Source organism: Oreochromis aureus, linkage group 3 (genome assembly GCF_013358895.1).
Source record: "Oreochromis aureus strain Israel breed Guangdong linkage group 3, ZZ_aureus, whole genome shotgun sequence".
NCBI lineage: Eukaryota > Metazoa > Chordata > Actinopteri > Cichliformes > Cichlidae > Oreochromis > Oreochromis aureus.
The window spans coordinates 128,035,939-128,052,727 of NC_052944.1; the positions used below are offsets into that span (position 1 = coordinate 128,035,939).

General features: G+C 40.6%; 1 long non-coding RNA gene across 2 annotated transcripts; it reads left to right on the forward strand.

The window, feature by feature from the left end:
* Positions 1-4,928: 4,928 nt before the first annotated feature.
* LOC120438071 lies at positions 4,929-16,533 on the forward strand. Of its 2 annotated transcripts, none has more exons than XR_005611644.1 (3): positions 4,929-4,976; positions 5,492-5,665; positions 16,476-16,533. It is a non-coding gene; the product is annotated as an uncharacterized LOC120438071 (long non-coding RNA). The 2 variants fall into 2 exon arrangements; XR_005611645.1 differs by lacking the exon at positions 16,476-16,533 and adding an exon at positions 16,363-16,448.
* Positions 16,534-16,789: the final 256 nt, after the last annotated feature.

Genomic DNA, 16,789 nt, shown 5'->3' on the forward strand with positions numbered 1-16,789 from the left:
TTTTTACACACACACAAATTCTTTTTACACATACAAATCCTGATTTACAAGTACAAAACTGATTTACAAGTACAAAATATTTATGACCACATTTTGAGCCCATAGATTTCAGTCTCTAGATGTGCAAAGCTGGTAGAGACATACCCTAAAAGACTGGCAGCTGTAATTGCAGCAAAAGGTGGTTCTACAAAGTATTGACTCAGGGGGCTGAATAATTACGCACACCTCACATTGCAGTTATTTATTTGTAAAAAATGTTTGGAATCATGTATGATTTTCGTTCCACTTCTCACGTGTACACCACTTTGTATTGGTCTTTCACGTGGAATTCCAATAAAATTGATTCATGTTTGTGGCTGTAATGTGACAAAATGTGGAAAAGTTCAGGGGGACCGAATACTTTTACAAGCCACTGTAAAATCTGCAGGACACCGGCCCTTGAGGGCTGGAGTTAAACACCCCTGAGCTAGAGCTGCTGAAGGATCGTAAAAAATATAGTACTGAAAGGGGCATAAAACAACAACAACAACAACAATCTTTATTTATAGAGCACATTTAAAAACCAACGGTATACCAAAGTGCTTAACAAAGAGCAAGGAAATAACACAAGTATTATAAGGCCTTAATAAAAGTGTGAAATTATGTTCACAGGAAAATGCCACAAATACACAATGGTAATATAACATACACAGCACAAATAAAAGCATAATAAAACACCAGTCAAAGAATAAGTAGGAAATTTAAAAGAATAAATCTATGCAACAACTGCAAGCATTAACAGGTAGAAAAGGCAAGATTAAACAAATACGTTTTGAGCCGTGATTTAAAAGATTGAATAGAATCAGACGCCCAGATCCCAATCGGAAGGTTGTTCCACAACTCTGGTGCAGCCAGGGCAAACGCCCGGTCACCTCTAGACTTCAGCCGAGATCTAGGCTGCACCAATAGTAACTGAGTAGATGATCTCAGAGCCCTGGCAGGAACATATGAGTTAAGGAGTTCCTTAAGGTAGCTCGGTGCTGTATTGTTAGTGATTTTAAAAGTAAGCAGCAAAATTTTAAATTGGATACGGTATTTCACAGGCAGCCAGTGCAAATCAGCTAGGGACGGGAGTGATGTGGGCAAACTTCCTAGTTTTGGTTAGAATCGTGCTGCAGCATTTTGGACTGTCTGCAATCTATGAAGGAGGGCAGAATGGAGTCCAAAATAGAGTGAGTTGCAGTAGTCCAGCCTCGAGGTCACAAAGGCATGGATGAGCTTTTCCAGGTCTTTATGCGGGATATACTGCCTAGCCTTAGAAATAAGGCGGAGTTGGTAAAACTGGATCTAACAACAGCAGACACTTGTTTATCAAGTTTAAACGAGCTGTCAAGTAACACGCCCAGATTCCTAGCAGTGTCAGAAAAGGAGCTAGTAAGAAAACCAAAAGCATCACGAAGTTGGCCACGAGGAACGTTACTGCCAAAGACCTCAATTTCAGTTTTCTTATCATTAAGGATAAGAGTATTTGCTAGGAGCCATTCCTTGACCTCGCACATGCACTCTCGAAAACAATTCAAGGACAAAGCAAGGTCATCATTTAGCTCAAAGTAAATCTGAATGTCAGCATAGCAATGGAAAGAGATGTGGTATTTCTCGAAGATTGCACTTAGAGGAAGCATGTACAGTGAGAACAGGGTAGGGCCTAACACAGATCCTTGTGGAACACCACAGCAGACAGGTACAGCAGAGGAAAAGCAAGTGCCCAGGTTGACCGAGGAAAGCCGATTGGAGAGGTATGATTTAAACCAATCCAAGGCAGAACCTTTGATGCCTACAGTATGCTCAAGCCTCGCTAATAAGATGTTATGATCAACCATATCGAATGCCGAAGATAAATCCAATAGCACTAACTTAATGTTATTCTCATCCAGGTACGCCTGGAGTTGCAGCAAAACTATCTTCTCAAGGATTTTGGCCAGGAACGGAAGCTTGGAGATCGGCCTGTAGTTCGCATAATCATTATAATCAAGGTTCCTTTTTTTAAGAACAGGTTGAACTATAGCATGTTTAAAGGCTGACGGGACGCAGCCGGAGAGTAAGGAAGAATTCAATAGCGACAATATACTGGGTCCAATTACACTGAAGCAGTCCTTAACTATGCGAGATGGGAGAATATCATATATGGGATTAGTATTGTTCAGTTGTTCAACTAAACGCTTAAGAGTAGGAAGTGACACGGGTTCAAACTGATGGAAAGTAGACGAACAGTCAGGGATAAACGCAGGGCCTGTCATTAAAGGAAGTGAGGATTTAAGAGATGAGACTTTATCTAAAAAGTGATTTAAAAATTGTTCACAAAGAACCGGGGAGCACGGCAGTGGCATAATAGGGCAAGTATTACACTGCACTGTGAAGTAACACTGAGGTGGCTGAAGGACACAATTTTAGTACAAAAAAGATTTCTACTGTTTGCTGCCCCATATCTGATAAATGTTCCAAAATATCCTGATTTAGCTGCAGATAGAGCAGGGGTAGGGAACTCCAGGCCTCAAGAGCTGGTGTCCTGCAAATGTTAGATGCCACCCAGGGTCAACACACCTGAATCACTTGAATATTTCATTATCATTATCAAAATATTCTCAACAAATTTTTATTTTACGTTTTCCAACTTCATTTAGAGAGGCAAGTTTTGAATATCATTAATGGATTGTGTTTATTGCACCTAATTAAACTGATTCCCAGAAACATTCCTCATCCTATCTTCTTCTTTTCTCTCCTGTGTGAGAAACATTTTTGGTTCATTTATAAAATATACTGTTCCAGATACTGGAGAGCAAAATCATCACTTATGTGAAGAACGAGCTGAAGAAGATCCAGACAGACCTGAGTCCAAATGACCTACAATGTTTTAAGAGTCAATGTGAGGATGACGATGTATTACAGAGTGTGGATGAGAAACAGAGTAAGAGCAGCAGAGAAGCATTTGTGACGATTACAGTGAACCTCCTGAAGAAAATGAAGCAAAATAAGTTCGCTGAGCGTTTGCTGATAAGTGAGAATTATTCTCTAAATATTTACACTGCTAAAACATTCAAAAAAATTCTGAAGAAATAGAAAAAAATCAATCCAAAATATGTGCACTTAATAAATCCTGTGTGTGTGTGTGTGTGTGTGGTGACGGCACTCAGGAGCTAGCACTAGGAAATTGCAGTGGTGTCAACATGAATTTAAATCTACCCTGAAGAAGAAGTTCCAGTGTGTGTTTGAGGGCATCGCTAAAGCAGGAAACCCAACCCTTCTGAATCAGATCTACACAGAGCTCTACATCACAGAGGGAGGGACTGCAGAGGTCAATGATGAACATGAGGTCAGACAGATTGAAACAGCATCCAGGAAACCAGACAGACCAGAAACAACAATCAGACAAGAAGACATCTTTAAAGCCTCACCTGGAAGAGATGACCCAATCAGAACAGTGCTGACAAAGGGAGTGGCTGGCATTGGGAAAACAGTCCTAACACAGAAATACAGCCTGGACTGGGCTGAAGACAAAGCCAACCAGGACATCCAGTTCATATTTCCATTCACTTTCAGAGAGCTGAATGTGCTGAAAGAGGAAAAGTTCAGCTTGGTGGAACTTGTTCATCACTTCTTTACTGAAACCAAAGAAGCAGGAATCTGCAGCTTTGAAGACTTCAGGTTGTGTTCATCTTTGATGGTCTGGATGAGTGTCGACTTCCTCTGGACTTCCACAAAACTACAATCCTAACTGACCCTAGAAAGTCCACCTCAGTGGATGTGCTGCTGATAAACCTCATCAGGGGGAAACTGCTTCCCTCTGCTCGCCTCTGGATAACCACACGACCCGCAGCAGCCAATCAGATCCCTCCTGACTGTGTTGGCGTGGTGACAGAGGTCAGAGGGTTTACTGACCCACAGAAGGAGGAGTACTTCAGGAAGAGATTCAGAGATGAGGAGCAGGCCAGCAGGATCATCTCCCACATCAAGACATCACAAAGCCTCCACATCATGTGCCACATCCCAGTCTTCTGCTGGATCACTGCTACAGTTCTGGAGGATGTGCTGGAAACCAGAGAGGGAGGACAGCTGCCCACGACCCTGACTGAGATGTACATCCACTTCCTGGTGGTTCAGGCCAAAGTGAAGAAGGTCAAGTATGATGGAGGAGCTGAGACAGATCCACACTGGAGTCCAGAGAGCAGGAAGATGATGGAGTCTCTGGGAAAACTGGCTTTTGATCAGCTGCAGAAAGGAAACCTGATCTTCTATGAATCAGACCTGACAGAGTGTGGCATCGATATCAGAGCAGCCTCAGTGTACTCAGGAGTGTTCACACAGATCTTTAAAGAGGAGAGAGGACTGTACCAGGACAAGGTGTTCTGCTTCATCCATCTGAGTGTTCAGGAGTTTCTGGCTGCTCTTCATGTCCATCTGAACTTCATCAACTCTGGACTCAATCTTCTGGAAGAGAAACAAACAACCTCCAAGAAGTCTGAAACAGGAGAATCTCCAGAGAAATACTTCTACCAGAGTGCTGTGAACAAGGCCTTACAGAGTCCAAATGGACACCTGGACTTGTTCCTCCGCTTCCTCCTGGGTCTTTCATTGCAGACCCATCAGACTCTCCTACAAGGTCTGCTGACACAGACAGGAAGTAGCTCACAGACCAATCAGGAAACAGTCCAGTACATCAAGAAGAAGCTCAGTGAGAATCTGTCTGCAGAGAAAAGCATCAATCTGTTCCACTGTCTGAATGAACTGAATGATCGTTCTCTAGTGGAGGAGATCCAACAGTCCCTGAGATCAGGAAGTCTCTCCACAGATAAACTGTCTCCTGCTCAGTGGTCAGCTCTGGTCTTCATCTTACTGTCATCAGAAAAAGATCTGGATGTGTTTGACCTGAAGAAATACTCTGCTTCAGAGGAGGCTCTTCTGAGGCTGCTGCCAGTGGTCAAAGCCTCCAACAGAGCTCTGTATGTATGCATCTATGCACACTTTTATTGTTGAAATATTTATGAAATGTATGGCTTACAGCAGGAGGAAGTCTTAGCATTTCTAAAACATTTGTGGATGTAACCCTCATCGAAGTGGACCTGGAGCTTTTCTTTAACTCTTCAAAAACTCATATAAATAAAAAGAAAATAATAAAAATTCCTGGAAGGAGCTAAAGCAGCTTGTTTCTATCAGATGATGAATGGTGGCTGCATCAGGGTTCAGTATGTGATAATTAAGAATTATCTTGAACTGTATCTAGCAACAAGAGTCACAGCTATTCTAGTCAGTGGGTATTGATGTATAATCACTGAAGGTACTAGCTCCCAATGTTTTAACAGATACAGAGGTGCAACTGCTCTTTCAAACCAAATTCTATTTTTTTATGCGAAGTTGTATTCTTATTTATGAAGTTGACATGACAGAATTATTTTTTTTCTTGTGGTAAGTTGAAAATAAGTGTTTTAATTTGATCACAAGTATAACTGATTTTCAGACTTTCTGGCTGTAACCTCTCAGAGAGAAGCTGTGAAGCTCTGTGCTCAGTTCTCATCTCTAATTCTCTTAGTCTGGGAGAACTGGACTTGAGTAATAATAACCTCCAAGACTCAGGAGTGAAGCTGTTGTCTGCTGGATTGAAGAGTACAAACTGTACCCTGGAAACTCTCAGGTGAGGATTAAAGCTTTTTTTCATTAATTCAATTCAATTCAATTCAATTTTATTTATATAGCGCCAAATCACAAGAAAAGTCACCTCAAGGCGCTTTATATTGTACAGTAGATCACACAATAATAAATACAGAGAAAAACCCAACAATCATATGACCCCCTATGAGCAAGCACTTTGGCGACAGTGGGAAGGAAAAACTCCCTTTTAACAGGAAGAAACCTCCGGCAGAACCAGGCTCAGGGAGGGGCGGGGCCATCTGCTGCGACCGGTTGGGGTGAAAGAAGGAAAACAGGATAAAGACATGCTGTGGAAGAGAGACAGAGATTAATAACAGATATGATTCGATGCAGAGAGGTCTTTTAACACATAGTGAGTGAGAAAGGTGACTGGAAAGGAAAAACTCAATGCATCATGGGAATCCCCGGCAGCCTACGTCTATTGCAGCATAACTAAGGGAGGATTCAGGGTCACCTGATCCAGCCCTAACTATATGCTTTAGCAAAAAGGAAAGTTTGAAGCCTAATCTTAAAAGTAGAGATATTGTCTGTCTCCTGAATCCAAACTGGAAGCTGGTTCCACAGAAAAGGGGCCTGAAAACTGAAGGCTCTCCCTCCCATTCTACTTTTAAATACTCTAGGGTCAACAAGTAGGCCTGCAGAGCGAGGGCGAAGTGCTCTAATAGGGTGATATGGTACTACAAGGTCATTAAGATAAGATGGGGCCTGATTATTTAAGACCTTGTATGTGAGGAGCAGGATTTTGAATTCAATTCTGGATTTAACAGGAAGCCAATGAAGGGAAGCCAAAACAGGAGAAATATGCTCTCTCTTTCTAGTCCCTGTCAGGACTCTTGCTGCAGCATTTTGGATTAACTGAAGGCTTTTCAGCGAGTTTTTAGGACATCCTGATAATAATGAATTACAGTAGTCCAGCCTGGAAGTAATAAATGCATGAACTAGTTTTTCAGCATCACTCTGAGACAGGATATTTCTAATTTTAGAGATGTTGCGCAAATGGAAGAAAGCAGTCTTACATATTTGTTTAATATGTGCGTTGAAGGACATGTCCTGGTCAAAAATGACTCCAAGGTTCCTCACAGCATTACTGGAGGCCAAGGTAATGCCATCCAGAGTAAGAATCTGGTTAGATACCATATTTCTAAGATTTTCAGGGCCGAGTACAACAACCTCAGTTTGATCTGAATTAAGAAGCAGAAAGTTAGCGGCCTTCCAGGTCTTTATGTCTTTAAGACATTCCTGCAGTTTAACTAATTGGTGTGTGTTATCTGGCTTCATGGATAGATAGAGCTGCGTGTCATCTGCATAGCAGTGAAAATTTATGCTATGTCTTCTAATGATGCTCCCTAAGGGAAGCATGTATAATGTAAATAGAATTGGTCCTAGCACTGAACCATGTGGAACACCATAATTGACCTTAGTGTGTGAAGAGGACTCTCCATTTAAATGTACAAATTGGAGTCTATTAGATAGATATGATACAAACCACTGCAGTGCAGTACCTGTAATACCTACAGCATGTTCTAATCGCTCTAATAGGATATTATGGTCAACAGTATCGAACGCAGCACTGAGGTCTAGCAGGACAAGCACAGAGATGAGTCCACTGTCAGAGGCCATAAGAAGATCATTTGTAACCTCACTAAAGCTGTTTCTGTGCTGTGATGAGCTCTGAAACCTGACTGAAACTCTTCAAATAAGCCATTCCTCTGCAGATGATCTGTTAGCTGTTTGACAACTACTCTTTCAAGGATTTTTGATATGAAAGGAAGGTTGGAGATTGGCCTATAATTAGCTAAGACAGCTGGGTCTAGAGATGCTTTTTAAGTAAAGGTTTAACTACAGCCAGCTTGAAGGCCTGTGGTACATAGCCGATTATTAGAGATAGGTTGATCATATTTAAGATTAAAAGAATTAATTAATGGCAGGACTTCTTTGAGCAGTTTTGTAGGAATAGGGTCTAAAAGACACGTTGATGGTTTGGAGGAATTAATTATTGAAGTTAACTCAGAAAGATCAATTGGAGAAAAAGAGTCTAACTTAACATCGATGGTACTAAGAGTAGCTGTAGATAATATTACATCTGTGGGATGATTATTGGTAATTTTTTCTCTAATGATAAAAATTTTATTTGTGAAGAAGTTCATGAAGTCATTACTAGTTAACGTTAAAGGGATTGTTGGCTCAATAGAGCTCTGACTTTTTGTCAGCCTGGCTACAGTGCTGAAGAGAAACCTGGGGTTGTTCTTATTTTCTTCAATCAGTGACGAATAGTAAGATGTTCTGGCTTTATGGAGGGCTTTCTTATAAAGCAGCAAACTATTTCTCCAGGCTAAATGATGATCCTCTAAATTTGTGATACGCCATTTCCTCTCCAGCTTACGAGTTATCTGCTTTAAGCTACGTGTTTGAGAATTATACCACGGAGTCACAGTAACAGTGGGTGGATTATATTCTTAAACTTAGTTACAGCACTTTCAGAAAGACATCTACTGTGATAAAGTCTACTCTCCACTGCTGTGTAATCAATTATTGTAAATTTAAATGTTATCAGGAAATGATCAGACAGCAGAGGGTTTTCAGGAAACACTGTTAAATGTTCAGTTTCTATGCCATATGTAAAAACAAGATCTAGAGTGTGATTAAAGTGGTGGGTGGGTTCTTTTGCATTTTGAGAGAAGCCAATTGAGTCTAATAACAGATTAAATGCGATGTTGAGGCTGTCATTTTTAGCATCTACATGGATGTTAAAATCACCCACAATAATTATTTTATCTGAGCTGAGCACTAAATCAGATAAAAAGTCTGAGAAATCAGAGAGAAACTCTGTGTAAGGCCCAGGTGGACGATATATGATAACAAGTAAGACTGGTTTCTGAGTTTTACAGCTGGGGTGGACGAGGCTAAGCATCAGGCTTTCAAATGAATTAAAAGTCTGTCTTGGTCTTTCGTTGATTAATAGGCTGGTGTGAAAAATTGCTGCCACACCGCCCCCTCGGCCTGTGCTTCGAGGTTTCTGGTAGTTAGAATGACTCGGGGGTGTTGATTCATTTAAAACCTCTTCAGCCCCATGCCCCCGGTACCGGGGGCAAAAAGGGAGGAGATCACGTTTAATCGGTTATAACGCCGGTTTTGAAATATAAATCCAGACATGTGTGGTATCCACAGAAACCTCAGAATCTCAGCTAAAATGTCATATAAACCATTTCTACAACCACCAAACACACCGAAAACAAGCCGCGATTAAACGAGCAGTTACGTAAATGCGCAGAAGTCCGCTAAACACACGAAATCCGAACCAGAAATTCTTCAGACTTCATGTAACCGGTTAAAAATAGGCTGGTTAGCTTCCAGGGCTATCACTGACTCCACACACAAAGTTTCAGCACGATCAGACCAAAATTCACTGAATTAGCCACAAAAGAAGACCATAAAAACACACAGCGGCGCAAATGCGCTAAGAGAGAAATTGTCTTACCGTCCCGATTTCCTCCGTTATTTTCGCCGGTAGCCGGTAGCCATGTGATAGCCGGTAATTACCATGCCAACCTAGCCGCATCAGAGCTGTTTTCCTTCAACAACCTCCATTTTAGACCCACCTACAGACACGTGACTGGACAGACGCCACATGCAATAAATTTGGACACACGTGGGTTTTGGCATTACAACGTCTGATTGGTTGAAGTGACGTGAACGTGGCATCGTTACTTTGAATCTATTGGCTAAAACGATTAAAAAGAGGTGTCAATCATGCAAATTGACCAAAAGACCCCAAAGTTACAGCCCCTCAAAATTTAAAGGGCCGGAGGCCAATGAGGCGCTCCATGCGCATGGCAGAAAAGGGCCACTAGCATGTAAATGTGTGGTTAATTCTTCAAAAATATATTTCTAAAAAAAGCATTTTTAGGCCTGTTAATAAAATTTATTAATTTCTGCTCTTTAATACCTAAAAAAATAAACTGGCATGGTGTCCAATTGTGTGCCAAAATTGGACATTTTTGTACAACGTCTGGATATTCATGTATTGACAGGGCTGTAGTTTTTCACTGTTTTACTTTAGAAACACAAATCTTTGCACAGATTATGCTTATATGTTGGTTACTGGATTTCTGGAACTAGAATGCTTCTGAGCCATATTTTTAAAAGGGTTATATGCTAAAAATTACAAAAAAAAATTAGGCGAGAATAAAATCTACTTACTTTTTCTGTGTTCCAGTCTCAGTAACTTTGACACAGTAATATCTGCTTTAATATTTACACCTCTGATTAAATGTCCCAAGTGTTAGCTTCATTTTGATACCAAGATTGTAAGGATAGAGTTTGTAATTGCAGAGAAATAATCAATTTAATTTAGGCATTGCATTTTCGAGCAGGAAGCTCAGAAACCATCCGGCTGCAACCAGGTTTCTGTAAGGCAGAGTAAATCGATTTGTTGATCAATTATTAAGTCATGTACTAACAGAGACTTGGAGGAGAGAGACCTAATATTTAATAATCCACATTTCACTGTTTTACTCTTTGGTTCAGATGTGGATACTGTATTGTTCTTTCTTTGTGATTTTTATGTTTAAGTTGTTTATTGCTGGTTTTGGTTTGTTTTTGTCTGTTTGGGAGCTGACACAGTCTCAATGGAGATGGGTTTTTGGGGGGGTAGCAGGAGGAGAGAAGCTGCAGAGAGGCGTGTAAGACTGCAACTCTGCTTCCTGGTCCCAACTCTGGATCGTCATGTTTTAGGGGGTTTAATAAATTGGTCCATATTTCTAGAAATGAGAGCTGCTCCATCCAAAGTGGGATGGATGCCGTCTCTCCTAACAAGACCAGGTTTCCTCAAGAAGGTTTGCCAATTATCTATGAAGCCCACATCGTTTCTGGGACACCACTCAGACAGCCAGCAATTTAAGGAGAACATGCATCTAAACATGTCACTCCTGGTCTGATTGGGGAGGGGACCAGAGAAAACTACAGAGTACGACATTGTTTTGGCAAAGTTACACACCGATTCATATATTAATATATATTAATAATCTGGATTATACTATTGTTCAAACAAAACATTGTTGAATTCTAAACTGACCTTTTATTCATATTTAGGTGTATTAGTCTCTGAATTACTATTTTTATTTATTCATTTTCATATCTATTTTTTTTTTAAATCACTGAGCATGAACTTGTGTGTATAACATGCTTTTTAATCGCTGGTATGTTGAGAGATTTCAGATATTTTGGATTCATAATATATCAGTTTCTTGTCAAATGTACTTCAAACCTTTTTTTACGACAGCACAGTGGAAGAGTGGTTAGCAGGCCCTTAATTCGATTCGACTACCTCACTGGGTCCTTTCTGTGTGGAGCTTGCATGTTCTCCACGTTCCGTGTTTGCGTGGGTTCTCTCCAGGTACCCTGACCTCCTCCCACAGTCAAAAGGCATGCAGTTAGTTGGATTAAGTTAATTGGTCATTCTAAATTGACCACAGGTGTGAATGTTAGTCTGAATGGTTGCTTGTCTCTTTGTTTTAGTCCTGTGACAGACTGGTGACCTGTCCAGGGTTTACCTTGCCTGTTGCCCTATGGCAGCAAACCCTGAAAAGGCCAAGTCTAGAAGAGAAGCCAAACATGGGACATTACAAGAGACCCAAAAGTTATGCAATAAACCTAGAAGAATGAAAGGAAGGTAAGGTTACAGCAAAAGATAAAAGGAAATACTTAGCATGGTTGGTCCAGATTATACTTTTGTCATTTTATTGATTCCAAAACCTTTAGAACTAATTATTGGAACTCAAATTGGATAGGTAAGCTTGGTGACCCCTGACCTACATACACAGGTGAATCCAATAATGAGAAAGAGTATTTAAGGGGGTCAATTGTAAGTTTCCCTCCTCTTTTAATTGACACTGTGACGTAGACTAGAACCATGGCATCAGTCGACGACGGTCCAGGCGTGGGATTTCTCCCGTTGAAAATAAGCGCATTATTTTTTCCTTTCTGTTGGTAGGTGGCGCAGTGCACTTGTGGCAGGATAGTGCTAATATGTAAGCAAGCTAGAAGACTGGCATCCTTGCTAAGTATCCAGTTAAGGAGGCAACACATTAATAAGAAAATTCTCAGTAGAACCAAAGTTACTTTCCCTAGTAACTAGTTAGTTTGAAAGTATTGAGTAATTTGAAGTAACTGAGAAGTAACTAGTAACTAGAAGTAATGGAAGTAACTAGTAATGTAACTAAGTTACTAATTTAAAGTAACTTACCCAACACTGCTCCCAGGTGAAATTGATTTTTCAGGATAAGAAATTTAAACATCCCTTCCCCCTTTTGTGACTTGCTTAAACAAAAAAACAAAAAAAAAGAAAAGCTAATAAACTAATAAAAAACAACTTTCAAAACTTAAATAACCAAAAAAAAATTAATAAAAACCCAGTGGCAATTTCATTTCTATAGCAAATATCATAACACATAAACTTGATGTTTTTATCAGAGGAAATAAAAACCTAATCTGTGTGTTGCCAAAATCTCAAGGCAGAGAAAAAAAATCAATTGCACCTATCAATTATAAGAATGGATAAAAAGGTTTTGGTTCTGTTTTTGAATATATACTCATTCACACACATTCTGTAACACGAACAAATTATCAGGGCTGGTGTGGGAATGAGCGGACTTGAATGCCGAACTCCTTTAAAGAAAACAGTGGATTTATTTACAGTGAAGTGAATATACAGGAGTTTAATCTCTAAGGGAAATTGCACAGGTGCGTTCTCCTCCTTCTTCTCCTGACAGTGCTTACAGCCATGGAGCCTTCACACACATGTAGTGACTTCTCCCAAACCATTATCCTCAGTGTCAATGCAGCCCCCTTGACTTCTCTCTGTTCCCGACTCCTGGTAACGAAACACACATACAAAAACGATGATGAGGCAGTCCTTGGCTTAAAGTAAGCTTTCACAAAGTAAACACATCCAAGCAGTACTACCGAAATGGCCTAAGTGTGTAAGCTAGCAGAGGAAGAGGATATTTGATTAATGATGCCTGCTGTGAGTCCGTGATCTCCATTACCTCGTGCACAAGTTTGGACAGACTATATAGGTGGCTGGTTGGCAGAGTAGCCACCAGAAACAAATCAATACCACAGTCATAGGGTGAGATGAGGCTGAAGCGATGAGGCCAGACTCTTGCTGAATACTTTATCTAGATCATGACACTCAGCAGGTATGGTAGAGAGATCAGGATCATTAACTAATTCATCCACGGTCGTCAACATCAGGCCGCAAGAACTGTTTATGGCACCACTCACTCCACCCAGTGACACAACCCAGTGACACAACCCTGGACCCAATCTATTTGGGGGCTGTGACTTTGAAGCCATGGGTAACCTAACACTATACTGTTGTATAAAGCACTTTGAGTACTCCGTGAGAGTGGAAATGCGCTATATAAGAATCAGTCCATTTACCACTAACGGAGTGCCAGGTCCGTTAAAAACAAACAAACATATTTTCAGTGTGATTTCATGACAGAACCAATGAGATTTTTTGCTTGCGATGCATGATTTTAGCCACAACTACACTTTGAGGGCGGACACTTGTAAGGGGACATGCAGGGAAACGAGACGGATGCCCAGTCTTTTGGCTAAGTTTCATCCATAAATCTCTGTTCTGCGCCTGAATCAACTAGCGCACTAAAAGAGTGAGATGTGGACTGAAAGATAAGCTTAGCAGAAAGGCTGTGGCGGGATTACTGATGAGTGCAACACATTTTCTGTCGCACCCATCATTAATCCCGCTACTGATGAGCCAAATCTTTTTGGCCGTGATGGACAAGAGTCGGCAAAGCGCCCCTTTTTTCCGAACGCTAAGCCCATTTGGCGTTCCTTCTTCCAGCCTGGCATGGTGAATGCAGCTCACCCCAGCTGCATCTCCTCCTCCTCAGGCCCGTGCTCCTTGTCCAACCGCTTGGCCCTCCCGTGGGCCAGCGGTCTCCCCAGACCGCCCACCATACTCTTGCATGTGGTCACAAACACCAACACAACGGACAGGCAGACCGATGGGGGCTTTCAAAAAATGACACAAATAGCTCTAAAAGGTAAAAAGTTACACAAAAGAAGGCACTAAATATAAGGAAACATTTTCTATATCTGATCATGTGGCAGTTTAGTTCAAACAAGCGCTTTACTGTCTACTCGGTAACTGCTGCAGAGTTTAGTCCGGTTTATCTGATTACCAAAGTGATTAAAAGCCGAAAGTACTTTTAAAATAGTGAATTGGAAGTGCTCTTGTGTCGATTGAGCAAAACAAGTGATTACTCTAGGAAGAAAATAAAATAATTTAATAATGTGGTAAGGTTTTAAATATGCATTTCTCTTGTCACGGCAACTTCTTGAGATATGACTCAAAGAAGCTTCCTGTCAGGATAATTAAATAAAGTGGTCAGGTCTGTTCAGAAGTGCAGATTTGGACAAGAAATTTATAATTTAGTGATGACACATTGTTATAACGGGTTTAGAAAGGGCTTAATGGGGAATATTACTGTTGTGCTAACTGTGTGGCTTTTAACAAGATTTTCTGTGTATTTAGCAGGTGAAATTATGTCAGTTGACCTCGGACTCTCAGGACACTGAGGAATCTGAGGCCAACCACTGAGATATGATGTGGGGAAAATGAACAGAGGGAGTGATTTTAAGTCTGATTTCAGACTATGTAAGTATTAATTAAATTAAAGAGTAGGGCAAAACTTTTGTGGTCCTGAAGTTCTAATCCCAATAACATATCGATAGATTAATAAGCAAAATTTTTCTGTGTTTTTCTGTCTTTTCAGTATTTTCAGTTTCAGTAGCTGTGCTTTAGTTTATTTGACACAGGAAGTGTGTCAAGAAGGGGTGATTTGGGGTTTAAGTTGAAATAAGGGGCTTTATGATCATGTTAGGACTTTCTGGGTGTTTGCTAATTTAGGTATGATAAAATTTACGCATAAGTAATTGCTTTTATGCTTAAACTTAATTGATTGAAAATGTTTGTTTTCTCTTTGATCATTGAGTAGAATAAGCGGTTATAATGATTTTCTTACACATACTGAAAAAGTGCTCATGAAGAGATGATCTATTGTTAAAGGTGACAGGGTGCAGTAAAAGGTCAATGAGAATGCTTGCATAGTAGGGACAGGTGTTTTGTTTCCTTTACAGTAGATTTCAGGACCACAGCGACCACAGGGGTGGCGAGAATCCTGGAAGCACCGGACCGAACGGAACCACCAGAAAGGGGCACCCAAAAGAAGCACAGAGCACCACAGTTCAAGAAAATTTGTTGTTTAGGAGATTAAAAGCTTGTTAAGGTTAAATGTGACCATAATAAAGAGTAATGATAGGGACTTTAGGAATAGTTTGCAGGATTTCTATGTCATGTAAATTGCCCAAGAAATAGTGTTAAGACCGGATAAGACCCGTAAAGGGGGTGAAAAAACCAGGAGTAAATTTTAAATTTAACTCTATAGAGGCTGTTTCCAAAGAGTGATAAAAGTAATGTAGGACAGTTTATCAGAAAAAGTTAATTATATCGGTTTGGATTCTACCATGAGTAGTGAGGGAAGTCAGAAGTGGGTTTAAAGCTTGATTTATGGGCATGATGTGTTTCGTTATATTTTAGCTATTATTTTCACATGCAAGTAAATTTAAAGGGATAAATAAGGAATTAGTTCATTTCTCAAGAGAAATGAAGAGGGGGAACTGTTGAGATTTAAAATATATAGTCTTAATGCTTATTTGCTGATTATATTGTTTTATGTATAAGAGAGGGCCAGCTTTGAGTTTGAGCTAAAAGTACTGACAGGAAACTGCACTTTCTGGCTCTGAAACTAAGCAGAGTGTTTGATCGAAACTTAAAGTGTGGTGTGACGTCGAGAAGTACATAAATAACCTGGCTTCCTGTTTCTGCTTGAGACTGTAGCTGATGTCGTCTCTGTGGTCAGTCTCCATATCCCGGGATATTTAAAATTAAGCGGTGTCACCACCGTTTTCTGTTCAGCGTCAAATGTTTTGTTATTCATCTGCCTCTTTCAACACTAAAGATACTTTACTGTCCTGAAAATATTTGGAACTGACTGAAGCAGCAGGCGCACCGTGCACCACTTCCCACTATCCTTCTAGCTAACGTACAATCGTTGGAGAACAAACTAGATAATCTGAGGGCAAGAGTCACTTTCTAATGAGACATGAGGGACTGCAACGTTCTGTGCTTCACTGAGACATGGCTGGTCCACACTGTGCCAGACCCGGCCGTAACTCCATCAGAGTCATTCTCTGTGCTCCGTGTGGACAGAACGGCAGAGTCGAACAAAACCAAAGGTGGAGGAGTGTGTTTCATGGTAAACAGAAAGTAGTATGGTGGGCCCCTGTGTCTTGTAGTGGACGGGAACTGTTTTCTTGGGTGGCACAAATAATTTGTGTGATTGTGCATTGGCTGCATTTTTAGGCAAATAGTTGCATATAAATTTGTTGTTTTAAAAATTGTACATAGGTTTTTAACCACAACTCTGCTGTGCCAAGCACAACAGAGTTGTGGCTGGTTCCTTCTTTCATCTGCTAGTGCTAAAAATGAAAACATTTTCTCTCAGAGTGATGCTAACAAATGGTTTGAGCATTTATTACTTTGAAGTTTGACTTTGACTGTAATTCATAATTTTCTAAATACTCCCACAGAAGTCTTCAATTACTCCAAATTATTGCCGTGAGACTACAGACAGAGGCATTGAAAGAGAGATCGAACAATTCCTACGTGAAGTATTCACGGATAGATTGTTGTGTGTCTGCAGTCTGTCAGGCTGTCTGATCACAGAGGAAGGCTGTACTTCTCTGGCCTCAGCTCTGAACTCCAACCCCTCCCATCTGAGAGAGCTGGACCTGAGCTACAATCATCCAGGAGACTCAGGAATGAAGCTGCTGTCGGCTGGACTGAAGGAACCAGGCTGGAGACTGGACACTCTCAGGTATGAATGTCTGTGTGATGGACCGAGTTGAATAAGCAGGAGGAGTCACAGGAATTATTAGAAAAATATGGTTTTCATTTATTTACCCCCCAAAAATCATATTTACAAAAGTCATACCTGTTGAGCTCATAAAAGAGGTG